This window comes from Octodon degus, unplaced genomic scaffold (assembly GCF_000260255.1).
Source record: "Octodon degus isolate 3935 unplaced genomic scaffold, OctDeg1.0 scaffold00041, whole genome shotgun sequence".
Lineage (NCBI taxonomy): Eukaryota > Metazoa > Chordata > Mammalia > Rodentia > Octodontidae > Octodon > Octodon degus.
In genome coordinates, this window is record NW_004524617.1 from 12654102 (window position 1) to 12670850 (window position 16749).

The 16749-nt window shown below is 35.9% G+C and overlaps 1 protein-coding gene and 1 pseudogene across 2 annotated transcripts in view; one reads left to right on the top strand and one right to left on the bottom strand.

Annotated features, from left to right (window-relative positions):
• Positions 1 to 16749, bottom strand: part of Pola1 (DNA polymerase alpha 1, catalytic subunit) — a 345612-nt gene that overhangs the window by 235143 nt on the left and 93720 nt on the right. The window lies entirely within an intron of this gene.
• LOC101565750 lies at positions 1008 to 1829 on the top strand (annotated as a pseudogene).

Genomic DNA, 16749 nt, shown 5'->3' on the forward strand with positions numbered 1-16749 from the left:
GCAGTGTATTATTTGTTGAAACTGTACTTTCGATTTGATTTGAAACTGTCTCATTGCTATATGTTTATCAATAAAACTTTGAAAAGAAAAAAAATGACAAAAATTAATGAATGTTGGTGGAGATTTGGAGAAAAAGGAACTCTTATAAAATATTAATGGGAATGTAAATTAGTACTGCTATTATAAAAAAACCAAAAACAGAATTACTATATTATGCAGCTATTCCACTAGTAGGTTTATAGCCAATGGCAATGAAATCAGTTTAGCTAAGAAATTCACAATACCAAGATACGGATTCAACTATGTCCAACAATGAATGAATTTTAAAATGTGATATATACACATGATGAAATAGAAGTGTGATCAAAAATACGGTGATTAGCTAAATAAATAAATAAATAAATAAGGACCGGGAAAATTGCTCAGCAGAATAAGCGCTTCCCTGGCAAGCACATGGTCTGAGTTCAATCCCCGGTTCCATCAAAAACAACAACAACAAAAAATACAGTGATTAAAACAATTTTAAAGAGAATAAAAAATAGTTAAGAAAATAGAAATGATACAGAATTTCACTAAACAAAATAGGAATTCAACAATGGTTGTTATATTGCATATTGTCTTTAGTTGTTTGAATTACTAGATATAAGCATGCAAAACTGGTAAAAAGTTATAAGGAATTAAAAAGAAGAAAGGTGGTGCGGGCAGCGGGTGCAGCAGCAGGCGACGCCCGAGCTTCCCAAGGCTGCAAGGCCCGGTCAGGCCCAACCCCTATGTCGCATAGCACAACTGCTCAGCGTCCCTGTCCAGAGCCCCAAGCATCTCCTGTGCCGCCACTTCCGGGCCAGGAGTGAGGAAGCGCGTTGCGAGAGCCAGAGCCCAGCCCCTTCCGCCGCCGGGGCATCATGACCCACTTCAACAAGGGCCCTTCCTAAGAGCTCTTGGCCGAGGTCAAGAATAAGATTGCTTCCAAGTATGACCACCAGGCAGAAGATCTTCGCAACTGGATAGAAAAGGTGACAGGCATGAGCATTGGCACCAACTTCCAGCTGGGGCTGAAGGATGGCATCATCCTCTGCAAACTCATTAACAAGTTACAACCAGGTTCTGTGAAGAAGGTCAATGAGTCTTCATTAAATTGGCCTCAGTTGGACAATATTGGCAACTTCATTAAAGCTATTCAGGCTTATAGTATGAAACCACATGACATATTTGAAGCAAATGATCTTTTTGAGAATGGAAACATGACCCAGGTTCAGACTACACTGGTGATTCTAGCAGGGCTGGCTAAAACAAAAGGATTCCACACAACCACTGACAATGGAGTTAAGTATGTAGAAAAGCAAACAAGACATTTTGATGAAGGAAAGTTAAAGGCCAGCCAAAGTATAATTGGTTTGCAGATGGGAACAAACAAATGTGCCAGCCAAGCACGCATGACAGCCTATGGAACTAGGAGGCATCTTTATGATCCCAAAATGCAGACTGACAAACCTTTTGATCAGACCACTATCAGCCTGCAGATGGGCACCAACAAAGCCAGCCAGGCGGGGATGTTAGCACCAGGTACCAGAAGAGACACCTATCATCAGAAGCTCACATTACAGCCAGTGGACAACTTTACAATTTCCCTACAGACGGGGACCAACAAGGTCGCTTCCCAGAAGGGAATGAGCATGTATGGGCTCGGGCGGCAAGTGTACGATCCCAAGTACTGTGCTGCTCCCACAGAACCTGTCATTCACAATGGCAGCCAAGGCACAGGGACAAATGGGTCAGAAATCAGTCATAGTGAATATCAGGCAGAATACCTGGATGAGTATCCAAGATAACTACCCCAGAGATTGTCAATATGGTGACCAAGGCATTGATCATTAGAGTCAGAGGAGCTCAGTATTCATTCCATTATTTTTATTCAGTGAGAACCAAGCTAGCCTTGAGTAATTTTTATCTTGTCTTCCTAAAACACTATTATGCTTATAGTACCTAAAAAAAAATGCCTGACATAGATTCCTTTTTCTGCCTCTTCCCTAAATAGTTGCCTTTTAGTGCTGTAACAGTAAAATCCTACAGCATAACCAGTAACTTGCATATGGAGAAAATGGAATACTGTGAAAAGGGAGTGCTTTTGTATAGCCAGTTCTGTCATTGAAGATCTATGCAGTTTTACAATCTTACACTAAAACTGGTATTTTCAAACCATAGGAAATTTTCTTTTTTTACACATTAGTGCATCTAGTTTCTATATGGAAGACTAAACTCATGTTTATTGCTAAATGTGGTCTTTGCCAACTAAATCTTGAGACGCAGCATTTTAGAATTTTGTATATCAATGTTTCTACAGTATTGTTTGCTAATTTTTTTCCATAATTTTATTGAGAAACAAATAGCAATGAGATAGTTTCAAATTAAATTGGTAGGAGTTTCAATAATTAACACATTGTATACTGTCTTCCTAGTGGTTATTTGTTGTACAAGATGCAGACACGATATCCTATTTACAAACACTATTAGAAAAAATCCCGGGGGCCTGCCCCTTAGCTCAGTTCTTTAAGTGGCTGCTTCAACAAAGCAGTCAGGCTCAGGTTGCTGTGGTTCAATCCCACAACTCAAGCCAGCCAAACCTGCCCTGAAGGCATTCGGAGAAAAAAAAAACCCTTCTGCCTTTTTTAGCAGCAGCAAAGATGGCTCAGTAGAATAAGTGCTTGCCTGGCAAGCACAAGGGCCTGAGTTCAATCCCCCTGTTACACACACACACACACAAAGCCTTGCAAACTTAACTATTTGGGGCCGGGGAGATGGCTCAGTGGAATAAGCACTTGCCTGGCAAGTGCAAGGGCCTGAGTTCAATTCCTGGTTCCACCAAAAAAAAAAAAAAGATCACTCTATTCATTGAATTAAGAGATTGTAGCTATATATCTATCCTAACCATTTTGAATACAAAGACACAAAATGGTCATTCATCTGTATTCCCTTTTTTTGTTTAGTTCCATCATTTAAATGTTATAGGTATATGAACTCAGCAAAATATTCCAAAATAGTCCTGTAGTCTATAACAGTATTGGATCTTCCGCTTGACTGGCAATGTCAGAAATTGTTGACCTGAGTCCCCTACAGCTCAACATAATGACATGGCTTTACTTCTTATACTTCATTTTTATACTTTTCTGCTGGACAGTTAAGACCAAGATAAAGCAAGACCTATGCAACAAGAATTGTAGCTTTTGTAACTGATAAGGTCAGTCAAGTACCCTCAGGATTTATCCTGAGACCCTGTACCTCAGATTGTAGAAGCTTTGTCAGTGTCAGCCATGTGGATGAGTCACGGCCACTGCTTGACCAATTTGCTCTCTGTGAAAGCCTGAAAAAATGTTTTGTCTCCATGTGACTCTCCTTAGGCACAGTCTACATCATAGATCACTTTCCTTTTTGGCCCCATAATCTTGATCAGAAAATTTGGGACACAACAGAGTTACATGATATTACAGTACAAATTCTCATATGTCCTGAGTCTTACTTAATCAACCTTGGAAGGCTAGGGCCAAAATGTTGGCTTTCTGTTTGCTAATTTTTAAATGAAGTCCTGATCAGTGTTCCAAAAAAAAGAAGAAAAAAATTTACATGTTATCTGTGCAGTAGGGGGCCAGCGAGATAGCTCAGCAGTCTAAAGCACCTGCTGAGGCATGTTTAGGCAAGCTTAGGCAAGCTCAGGGACCACGGTTCAATCCCTGGCACCACATGCCATGCCAGCCACGCCCCCAGGGCGGGCTGAGCTGGCCACACACACACACAAATCAGCAATATAATTATCCAAGCCATCTTACTACAGTGAATTTTAACAATTTTAAAATCCTATAATGAAGTATTGCCTGTAATACTTTATTGTGTCCAAAGAGAAGGGGGAGCAGTGGATTAAAGCACCTGTAAGCAGATGCAGGGGCCAGGGGTTCAATCCCCAGGCATGCTGTGCTGGCCCTGCCTCCAGGGTGCACTGAAACAGCCACTGAGACTGGGTGCGGTGGCACACGCCTGTAATTCCAGCTCTTGGAAGGCTGTGAACAGGTGGATCACTATGAGTCCCATCTGGTAGTGAGACCTTGAGCACCCTGTGGACCCTTCCCTAAAACAATTTAAAAAATAAAGCTACAAAGAGAAGGGAGAGTATTTTAAGGAGATTAACAGCAATAAGCCTTTTATTCTAATAAATGTTTAAAGTTCAAATATTCACTGTATATTCTGATCACCTTACATATATCAAACATTAAAAAGGGATGAGATCCTATCTTCTGCAACAACATGGATAGAATTAGGTAACCTTACATTAAGTGAATCAGGTCAAGCACAGAAGGACAAATACTGTATGTTCTCACTCATTCATGGAAGCTAAAAAAAAAAGTTGATTTCATAGAAGTAGAGAGCAGAACAGAGGTTACTTGGGGGCAGGAAGGATGGGGATAGGAGAGAGATTGGAAAGTAGCTATCAAAAGAGATGGGAAAATGGATTCTAATGTTCTATAACACAGTCTTCTGTCTGTAACTATAATCTACAGCCATTTATTATGTACCTCAAAATAACTAGAAGAGTTTGAAGGTTCTCAACAGAAATCATATTTGAGGAAAAAATACTAATTACCCCATTTTAATCATTACACATTATGTATATCAAATTATAATTCTATACTTTGTAAGTTCAAGTATTATAAATCAATGCAAAAATTTTTTTAAACCCAAGTTAAAGATATCTAAGGCACAATCTGGGTAATAATGGATGCAACAATTAATTTGATTGTGGCAATCACTACACAATGTACACATCTATCAAGTCATACTATGTATCTTAAATATAATCTTTATAGCACTTGATTTAAAAAGTTGCCCTTTGAAGGAATTTAATTGTCTCTCACTTTAAAGACAGGGTTGGTTTTTACAAATAAAAAAAGAAAATTCATTATAACTACCAGCATTCATAGTATTTTGTTCTTGTTTGTATAAAAGATGATCACTTCTTTCAAATTCACACAATTTTCTCAATCTACCTGAACTTGATATACCTAGATAGGGCAAAAGTCCTTGATTATTTTTACAAAAGAGGATTATTTCTTTCAAACCCATAGAATTTTCTCTATCTGGAACCCAGAGTACCTAGCTATCTCTGTTCTTCAAAAGCCCTTCAATAAGATCTATATAATCCCATCCTTCGTCACAGCACCATGCTGATCAGTTTTCACAGATGTTTCTCCATTATATTTAGCCACACATGAGATCCCTTTTACATAGATCAAAGAAGTTTCTCTGGATGTTTTGCCCTATTTAATCTGAATATATTACACAATGCTACATTTTTAAACCTGACATTCCCTCAATAAACAATGGCTAACATATAGTCCTTAGTTGGGTATGGTGTAATCCCAGCACTTGGTAGACTTCAGCAAAAGGACCCAAGAAAGTTCAAGGCCAGCCTGGGCTACACAGTGAGACACTGTCTCAAAAATAAACATAATCCTGTATGTCTGTATTTTTTTCTTTTAAATCTGTACAGAGTGACTATATCAAGGAAAAAGTAGGACATGCTCAACATCTTACTAAACTTACAACACTTACAAACTGTAATGTGATTTAAAAATTTTAATATAAGATTTACACTTGAGAAATTCTCTATTATAGCTACATTTCCTGGCTATCACTTAATTTGATTAAAGTACAACTGACCTGAATTTTTGCATCATGAAATCTCAAGTCTGTAAAGTGTTTTAAGATTACTGTCATTTGAGGTCCACTTGGGTAACAAAGCAAAACTCCACTTAACTGTGGGGTATAATGCCAATTTTGTTACAAGGCTGCATTGTTGTGAGTGTATGATTCCTGCATTCTTTAGAATATTTCTGTTGAGGAAATATTAACTTCAATTTACGAGTTCTATTATATCAAATAATGAACACTTAATAGGAAAAATATTTTTAAAACAATTTTTAATCGAGTGTTTTATAAAAAAGCATCAACACTTTCAACATCAAATACTTTTTAGTGTACAAAGTCTAAAAAATAACAACAAATAAATTCCTATAGGAACTACAATAAAAATACCAATAGATCTCTACAACAAAAATAATCCTTACTTCAATTATCACACCTAAAGCAGTCTTCATTCACGACAACAGCACATTCTAAACACACATATTGCTTACACTGACAGCACATGTGTTTTGATTTCCTGGCCTTTTTTCAGGACATATTTGACATCTTACTGGTCTTGCTGTTTTGTCAGGAGGTTCTTATTATATTATGTAGTGTAAAATTAACAGGAATATAAAATATCAATAAAATAAAGTATTAAAGTTTTAATACATAATTGTATTTTCACGTCAGCTGTGTACTTGTTTACAAAATCTAAAAGATAACATCAAAAATAAATTCCTGCCTAAACTATTATGAAAATACCAACAGAACTCTACAACAAAAATACCCTTTGCTTCAATGTTACACCCAAAGCAGTCCTCGCATATGACAACTGCACACTCCATACACAAGTATTACTTACACTGATAGTACATATGCTTTGTTTTCCTGTTCATCAATATTCATGTATTCAAATGGTGTGTGAATTGCTTGATCTTTTGAAATAAAAAAATAACTCAAATAATATATAGTAGCCATACTATCAGTACTTTTTCTTTTCTTGGTGGGTGGTTTTGTCAACAAACTTCAGTGGTTTTGTTATTCTATAAACCTCAAGCTCACATCTGTAAATCTTTTTTATGTCCATTAAGTCCATTACATTCCTTCAATTAACATGAGGAAGCCCTGCTACATATAGCAGACCTACAAATGCTTTCAGTTCCCCTAGTAAGCTATCATAATAAACACATTTTTATTATTTGTCTATTGGTGCAGACAAAAAATTTTGCCTGTATTTTGTCATTTGTGTATTTCACAACATCTTGTGGCACTTCCTCTGCTACAATTTCTAACACCTAATGAAAGTTCTGGCATGCCATCCAATAGGTTTCACCCTTGCAAAGATGCTCATTTTATTTTCAGACATAGTTGTAACACTGGATTGTTCCATGTAGTTGCATGACCATTACGTACCATTCTAACTGGTTAAATATATACTAACACTGCTGTTTTCTTTGTCATCTGAATCCGGAAAGTCTTAATTGCCTGTGCCTGTACAGGTCAATTCTTACTCTATTTCACTGTCATGGAAACTTTGGCTCACACAGCCAACTTAAACATTGGTGCGCAAGTCACCTGATGACTCACTTTTGACCTCCTCCAAAACTTGCAAATCTGGTTTTTCATGGGCCATAGTACGGAACTGGGCTATTTCTACCAGAAAACTCAAAAGGAAACCTTTTTAAAGAAACAAATCCTAAATGAACACCAGTTGCTGCTTTGGAGCTACTGTACACACCTTGTTCATTGTTTGACAAGTCAGTGAATGCACAGAAGCGTTCCTGCTGTCCCCAGACCCACCCACATTCCATTATGGTAAAGTACATGTTTACATAATAAGGGAATGGTGTGGCTGTATCTTCCATATACACATAATGCTTGGGTAAGCATGAACTGTTAGAGAAGAATTATGCGTGTAAAAAATCCCAGTTTGACATTTTTACACAGATGCACACACCTTGCCATTTGGGTACCAAGTAGGTAAGCATAAAAGATTGTTTCTTGTATCATCTAGGAACAGCTACTGCACATAACCAGCTACAGTTATACTATTATACTATTTATGCTAAAGTACAAATTTATAGGATAAATGTATAGGATAGGTTGTTTTAAAGCAATGGTATGCCCGGTTTCTTTTTTATGCCCCGTTTTTGTTTTTTTTTAAGATTATCACTTGGTCAGTTTTGTTTGTATGATAGCCACACATTATCTGTTTCATGAAGAACAGTATACCGGTACCAGTCTTTTCTCTTGTGTTTCAGAGAAAGGAAGAAAAAGTGGACATTTCTATTATTACATTAGCTTCTACATTAATTTGTATTGTTGCTTACCAGTAACTCCTATACATGTATCCTAGGAAGTACTAAAATAAAGTTTATGTACATTTTCAAAAGTATATTCAAAATGTATATTTTTATATTCTCTATGCAGGCTCAGTAAATGTACTTAGGAATATAAATCTTGCAGATAAAATTATGAACAAAAGCACAATTATTTCACATCCTAGTGTCTGCCAAAACACTGTATAGAGAACTTAGTCTCCACAAGAGTGATATCCAACATGGGAATGGGAAGTGGGAATCTTCTGTATCACTGCTGACAGCAGTCAGTAGCTACATGCTACTGAGCACTTGAAATGTGACTAATGTGACTTAGCAATTGAATTTTTAAAATTTTTCAGTACTTTATTTAGGCAACCTCATATGGCTAGTGGCTACCATGCCTACTGAATACCACAGCTAATAGGACGAAGTAACTAACCTTTGAACTGAAATTGAATATACACTTGTAATTAATGACTACCATACTTGTCAGTATAGATCTAGAACACTAATATTTTGTAAAGTAATGTGCATAAGGAAATATTATTAATTAGAATGTATGTTAAAAATGAATGTTGTAGGGTCTGAAAAAAGTAGAGAATGACCTTATATTTTTATTATCCTAAGAAAAACAACTAAAGATTTTAAAGAATAACCACTACACAAGAGTCAGAAATTAACTTTTCATTTTGCTTTTTATCTCAAAAGATCAATTTATTGTTAAGGTTTAGAGGTATAGTTTCTTTTTTTTTTCAAAAGAGGTATAGTTTCAAATCTATCAAGTAAGTATATTTGCACATAAAATGTTTGTTAGCAGTTAAAGTAGGAAAAGATTTTCTCACTTTTCAGGCCAAAACTTTACAAAAGAGTGCAGGTTATGGCTGACTAAAATGGAGAGATCTTAATGAACCTACACACTACATATTACACTTATGAAATTTAAATTTGGTAAATCAGATGAAATACATTGAAATGCTACAGTGCTGTATATATGTATATGTCCTAGATGCTGATAGCCCATGTTCATTTTTGCAATCTTTGCCTTTAAGGAACTTGTAAATGGGCACCTATCAATGCCTCCCTGGCTGCTCATATCCTGTAGTGGACATATGGACTGTGATACCACTGCATTGAAAATATGGTCAATATGGCTGCCTTTGGATCTCAGCTTTGTTTGCTTTTTAAAATAGCAAACTGGGTGATACGTTATCCCTGACTGTGAACAGCCAGTGTACATACACCTGAGTGAATAATATAAGAATCTAGTGAGTGAAACTTGCTTACAATTCCAATGTCTGCATCTCTATTACACCCAAGGCATGTGATTCCTCCTTGAAAGCAACTATATTTCAAGTTTCTTTTTAAAAGAATTCTAGTATACCCTCTAATTTAAAAAATCAAGGACTTTAGCTTTAAACTTAGATATTTACTGCATTCCCAAATATTCATTTTACCATATAAAGATCAATCAGCTTCTCCCACTAAAACATGTACTAAGTAGGAACTGGTAGGGGCTGGGGAGATGGCTCAGTGGAATAAGAGCTTGCCTAGCAAGCATAAGGGCCTGAGTTAATCCCCAGTTCCACCAAAAAAAAAAAAAGTAGGAACTGGTCTTAAGAACAAGAGTTTGGCATCAGCAAATAATATGAAGGATAGGACTAAAATCTATAACTACTTCAACAGAGTGAAGATGAATTACTGGGGTCAGAGAGATGGCTCAGTAGAATAAGCGCTTCCCTGGCAAGCACAAGGGCCTAAGTTCAATCCCCAGTTCCGCCAAAAAAAAAAAAAAGGATGAATTATTGGCAATACATAAGGACAACTATAAGGGATTCAAACATTCATTCCACATCACACATGTACAGCAAAAAAAGGCCTCCCTCTTAAAAATCTGTACAACAGTTGAGGCCAAACTCTTGAAATCAAGCAAGAGGCTGTCAAAATGTGTCTTCTTAGTTCTAGAATCTGAGAAGCTTCTAAAATGTTTCTAAAGATGTTCTAAGAGTTGACTTCAAATCTTGGGAAGCTGGCCTTTAACACGCTTGTCATTTAGTAAACTGTACTATAGTTTGGTTTGAAAAAAAATGTGTGAACAAAGGAAAATGATCAGCATAGAAGTAAGTCCAAACATCCAGACATAGCAAGCTGTACTACTCAGCACTACTAAGGGGAAACCCAAATAGGCCCTGTGGCAGGTGTATCCTAATCATGTATTATCTGACCAAGTCCCTTTGTTTTGATTCCATTCTCACCAAGCAACCTTGCGATTGTAATTTGGTTTCCCATGTGGTTTGTCTATAAAGAGAAAATGCACTAATCTCTCAGTTCGACCTCACCAGTCTAATTAACAGCTGTAGTTCTCATTTCAAATGAACAAACTGGCATTAAGGAAAGCATATGTGAGCCTGACCATTTGCAGAACAACAGTCAGATTCTTGATCCTTGAAGAATATAAGCTCCTCATATATCATTAAACGTTCTGCACCTCAAACAATGAGTCACTTAAGATAGCTGCTCAGTAAATATTAGACTCAAGTCCAAAGCCCTAAGATGAATTATCTTCATGTCTTCCAATTAGAATTGCAATGTATACCAACATGATCAAAAGAGACTCCACTACAAAAAATTTTTAAGTATCACAACATTAATGACTGAAAACTACTTTATTAGGCATAAAATATATCAAAATTGAAAATATTTGCTTTTCAATCTAAAAACGTTTTCATAATTTTTGAGAAACTTCCCTATGACAAGGAAAAGCACTCAAATTCATTCATTCAGAAGCTTGAAATATTCAGTATTGAAAATGGTCAATGTTTAAAGTGATAATGGTTTCTCCCATTAAAAACATCAAAAAGGGGGCCAGGGAGATGGCTCAGTAGAATAAGTGCTTCCCTGGCAAGCGCAAGGGCCTGAGTTCAATCCTCAGTTCCACCAAAGAAACAAAACAAAACAAAATATCAAAAAGCGCTAACCCAACAATGCTTTTCACCATTTTCTAAGTCTATTAATGTAGCCTAAATATATAATGGAGCTATTCCCCATGAGATCCAACAAAGGCAACAATGAAGAAAGAGTCCTGCTAAGTTTTCCAATTCTATATTTTGAGTGTAGTTATTAAAACACATCTCATTTTGCTGGAATAAAAGCCATAAAACCAAAAACCCAGAGATTATGTCTTCCATACTAAGCAAAAATCAACTTACAGAAACTATAACCTCTGGACACTGTAAAGCAAAATTATTTGAAGGCATTTGGGGAACAGTGGTCAAAACTAGATGAAAGTCTGTAATTGGCAAAGGGATACTATACTGAGCAAAATGTTCATTTCTTCGACTTTTTGTCTGAGGGAAGACACCATAGGTGTTGTGTAAAACAACAGTACAACTGGCTTCAAAGGCCAGAATACAAACTTCAGGGTAGCACAATAGCTAGAAAAGATACAAATATCAGGAATGAGAGACAACCCCACTACAAATTCGCAGACACTAAAATGGCAAAAAAATGTTATAAAAGCTTTATTGGAAAAAAACAAACTTCTTGAAAAACAAACTACCAAAACTCACTGAAGAAATAGTCAATCAGAACAGCTCTATGTCTGTTGTAGAAATTGTACTTAGTTAAAAAGTTTTGAACAAACAAAAGTCCAAACTCTGCTGTCTTTAATAGTGAATTACTTAAGTCATTCAAGGAAGAAATGATACCAATTCTCCACAAGCTCTCCAAGAAAAATGAAGTACAAGATATACTTCCCCAACACGTTGTATAAGGCCAATATTACCCTTATCTAATGGAGACTGACAAAGGTACTACAAAAAGAAAAAAAAACCCTCCAGACTCTTATGAATATAAACATAAATATTCTAAAAATTTTTAACAAATAAAACCCAAAACTTTATAGAAATTTTATCCATATAACATGGCCAATTAGGATTTATCCGAGGAATGCATGGCTGGTTTAACACTTGAAAGTTCATCAATATAAATAACTATATTAACAAATTAAAAAAAACAGAAAACAAGAAAAATATTGTGCTCATCTCCAGAGACAAAAACATTTTAAAATATCCAAAATCATTCCTGATTCTTAAAACTCTCAAAAAAAGTTCAAATAAAAAGGAACTTCAGCTTAAAGGAAGAGTATATAAAGAAAAACTGCAGCCGACACATATTTAACACTGAGAGATTGAATACGTTCTCCTTAATGGCAGAACAAGACAAGGATTTCCACTCATCACTTCTATTTTACATGACAGTGGGACAACATGCTCTGACAATCTTACCCTGCCTATTTGTAAAGTTTACATCTAAGAAAATGCCAAGTGGGAAAAAGAAATACAAATGATAGAAAACCCATAAAGGCAAACAACACTGAAATTAACAGTTTTATGAAAAGAAACAAAAACTAGGAACACTTGGCTAAACAGAAAGATTCAAATAAAATGGCTGATAAAAAAAGTACATTATAACTCACAGTATAAAAATACAAGGATCTTAAATTAAGAATCTATTATGAACAATTAAACACCAACAAGTAGGAAAACCTAAAAGAACTAGAATGAACCCTAGAAATATTCCTAACAAGACTGAATCATGAAGAAATACAAAATTAGGAAGCAAACTGAATCAGTATTCAAAATCTCCAAATAGAAAAAAGTCCAGGACCTCATGGTTTCAATGGTAAATTTTACCAAACACTTAAAGAATTAATACAAACCTGTTGAGACTCTTCCAAAACAATGAAGAGGAGAGAACACTTCCAAACCCATTAAGAAGCCAGTATTACCCTGACCAAAGGCAAACAAGGACATGAAAAGAAATAGTTGCAGGCCAATACTCCTAATGAATACAGATACAAAAATCCTCAACACAAATCAATACTTTCATGTCTTTAAGGCTTTTTTTGCACCTGCTATTTGATTCGTGTGTGTGTGTGTGTGCGCGCGCAACATTTACATTTTTCCATCTTTACCTCCACTCTTTTGTTCTGATATTTAATTTTTAAAAAGATTTTTATAACATTGTTTTTACTTTCCACATCTCTCCTTGCTTTCTTTCATCTTTTCATGATTTTTCTTTTGCAATCCTTTTCTCTTTTTCCTCTTTCCTCTCAATGAATTTTAGACATGCCATTTTTCACCTAACATTATTCTGCATTATTTTTACCTCATCATTCCTTTCATTAATGGTGTCCTGAATGCTGAAGTTTTTACTTGGTTTTCACATTATTTCTGGAATTGATTTACTTATATTTGTGGTTATCACCATGTGCTGGGAATTAAGTCTGGCAACTAGAGCATGTTAGATAGAGGCTTTGCTGCTAAGCTAAACTTCCAACCTAAGAGAAATCACACCTTACTCCAACAACAGCAGCCATGCTCCAACCTTAGTGAATAACCCAACCTAAAAAGTAAGGAAGTAAAAGCCTCCAGCCAACAACCAGACCCCAAATAGGTATGACTAGGAGGCCCTCAAGATCCACTCCTGGATGTCCATACTTACAGCATCAGAAGAAAGAGTATGAAGAACTATGGATAGACACTGTACCTATGAAGGACACTGGTGTAAGTCAGTCCCATACTCTTCAGACCATATCTTGCTAACAGGACATTTAGTTGATGGGCAATCACAGCAAGTATACCTCTGTACTCTACTGTCTATAGCACAATAATCTGAACTACTAGTAGGACCCCACTTTTGTGAGGCCAAAAGAGAAAAACAAGACCTTCAGGTTCTGACACAGTACTCTATGATAAATCCTACTAACCATAGTGAATGAAGTAACAGTTCAGAAATCACACCACAAAGTCCACCTGGAATTAAACTCAACGCTACACAACAAATTGATATACCTAAACACGGTGTCAAAAGAAAGCTGTTCCCGGGCTGGGGAGATAGCTCAGTGGCTTAAGTGCCTGCCTGACAAGCACAAGGTCCTGAGTTCAATCCCCAGTACCAAAACAAAAATAAATGAATAAAATAAAATAGAAGGCTGTTCCCTAAGGTCTTTACTTGAAAATGGAGTTTTCTATCCCAACAGAAGCATAATTCTCAACATAGAAACATGAAAACAATAAGGCAACATGAGTCCTCCAACAGTTCATAACTTTCAAGTAACAGTCTTCAGAGGCTAAAGGGGATGAAATAACAGATGAATTCAAGAGAATGATGTTAAAAATAATCATCCAATTCCAAGACACAATTAAACAGCTGAATGAGACAATGTAAGATATGAGTAATCAATTTAATAAAGAGATGAGAGTTTCAAAAAGAACCAAAAAGATCTTAGAAATGAAAATCTCAATACTGAATGTCAAATAAAAAACACAGCTGAAAGCTTCACTAATATACTAGATCAAGAAGAACACCAGGACTTGAAAACAAGGTAGATGAAACCAGCACACTGAGACAATAATAAAGGGGAGAAATAAGAAATTATGAACAGACCAACCAAAGCCTCTATAATTACATTAAAGGACCACAAATCATAGGTTTCAAAAAAGGAGTCAAGATAACAAATTAATGACACAGAGAATATACTCAGTGAAGCAATAGCAGAAAATTCCTCAAATCCTTGAAGTATATAAACATCCAAAGTTGCAGAGGCATTTAGAAACCCAAACAGGTAGGGCTATAAAATAACCTTCCAATGATCTATTATAATTGCCAAAAGTTCAAAAAAAATTTCAAAGTTGCAAGAGAAAAGTGTTAAGTCACTTATAAAGGCAAACCTATCAGAATAACAGCAGAGGGCTCAAATTCTAGAAGCCAGAAACACAGAATGAAGTAGCTCAGGTGCTGAAAGAAAATAACCACTAATCTAGAATACTCTAGTGTAGTAAAGTTAACTTTCAGAATTAAAGGAGAAATACTTTCTTAAAAATAACATAGGGGGCCGGGGAGATGGCTCAGTGGAAGAAGCACTTCTCTGGCAAGCGCAAGGGGGGCCTGAGTTCAATCCTCGGTTCCACCAAAAAAAACTCCAAAAATAAATAAATAAACAAAAATTAAAGGCCACTAGACCATCATTCCAAAAGATATTCAAAAGAATCTTACACTCAAATGAAGAAGCAATATAAATACAACCACAAGAGCATGGGAAACAATAAACGTCACTAGAGGAATAAATAAGCAAATAAGAGCTAGAAAAGAATCAAACATGCTTATTTCAGTAAGCTAGCTATCAAACTTGTAAGATAAGGGAAAGAAACATAAATTACTCAAAAGAACCAAAAGGAAAAGCAACAAAATTAAAGGAATTAGTTCACATCTTTCAATAATAACCCTGAATGCAAACAGTCTGTATTCTCCAGCTAGTGAAAAGACACATACAGCCAATTGGATTAGAAAACATGGCTCAACTGTGTGCTGTCTTGAAGAAATGAACCTCACTGGCAAAGACATATATAGAGAAGAAAAAAAGACATGGCTAGATTGAAAATAAAAGGACGAAGAATGACATTCCAATCAAATAGACTCCAAAAGCAAGCAGGAGGAGCTATACACACACACACACACACACACACACACACACACACACACACACGGTACTCATATCCAACAAAATGGATTTCAAGCCAAAATTGGATAGGAGAGCTGGCGGTATAGCTCAATGGACTAAGCTCTTGCTTAGGTAAGCGCTGGGGCCAGGGTTTGATTCCTGGCACCCCATGTTGCGCTGGCCCCGCTCCCAGGCATGCTGAGCAGGCGATGGAGTCCTGGAATGGTGGGGCACACCTGTAATCCCAGCACTAGGGAGGCAGAAGTCAGGAGGATCACTGCAAGTGTGAGCTTCGCAGTGAGACCTTCACACAAAAATAATCCTCAAAATTGGATAGAGTAGACTAAGAGACATAACCACAACTAAGAAGAACTCATCAAGAAGATATAATGATTATAAATATTATACACGAAATACTAGAACAATCAATTTTAGAAGCTTAATTCTACATGACATAAGGTAAAGAAAGGCCCTAATATAGTAACAGTGGGTGTCTTCAATCTGTACTCTTACCAATACCTACAAAAAATTAAAGAAATTTCAGTTAAATTATACTATAGGTCAAATGAACTTTACAGACATCTATAAAATATTCCATCTAATAGCTTCAGAATACACATTCTTTTCATCAGGACAAGAAACTTTCTAGAAAATAGATCACATTTTCAGCCATAAATCAAACCTTAACCTATAACAAAAAATTGAAATAAAATATCTTGCATCTTATCAGACCACAACAGAATCAACAAAAGAAAATGTGTTAATGAGTAGCATGTCATTGAAAAAACTGAGTAAATTTAAAAATTCCTAAAGTCAAGTGAAAATAGAAACAGAAGCTATCAGAACCTGTGGTACACAATGAAAGCTATTGTAAAAAGAAAGCATATCCCTTAGTGACCACATTAAAAAAAAAAAAAACAGAGATGTCAAATAAATAACCAAATAACACACCTCAAGGCCTCAGAGAAAAATAAATCAAACCTAAAACAATAGAACAAATGTCAAAGCTAACATAAATAATACTGAAAAACATGATACAAGTTTAAAGAAACAAATAACTGGTTCTTTGAAAAGATAAACTGACAGACCTTTACCCAAACTAGCCAAAACCAAGCAGAAGAACAAAATAAAACCAGAAGCAAAACGGAGGAAATTACAACAAATACCACAAAAATCCAAGTGATCATTTGGGAATATTTTGAAAACATATTCTAATAAAGTAGAAGATACAGGGGGCCAGGGAGATAGCTCAGT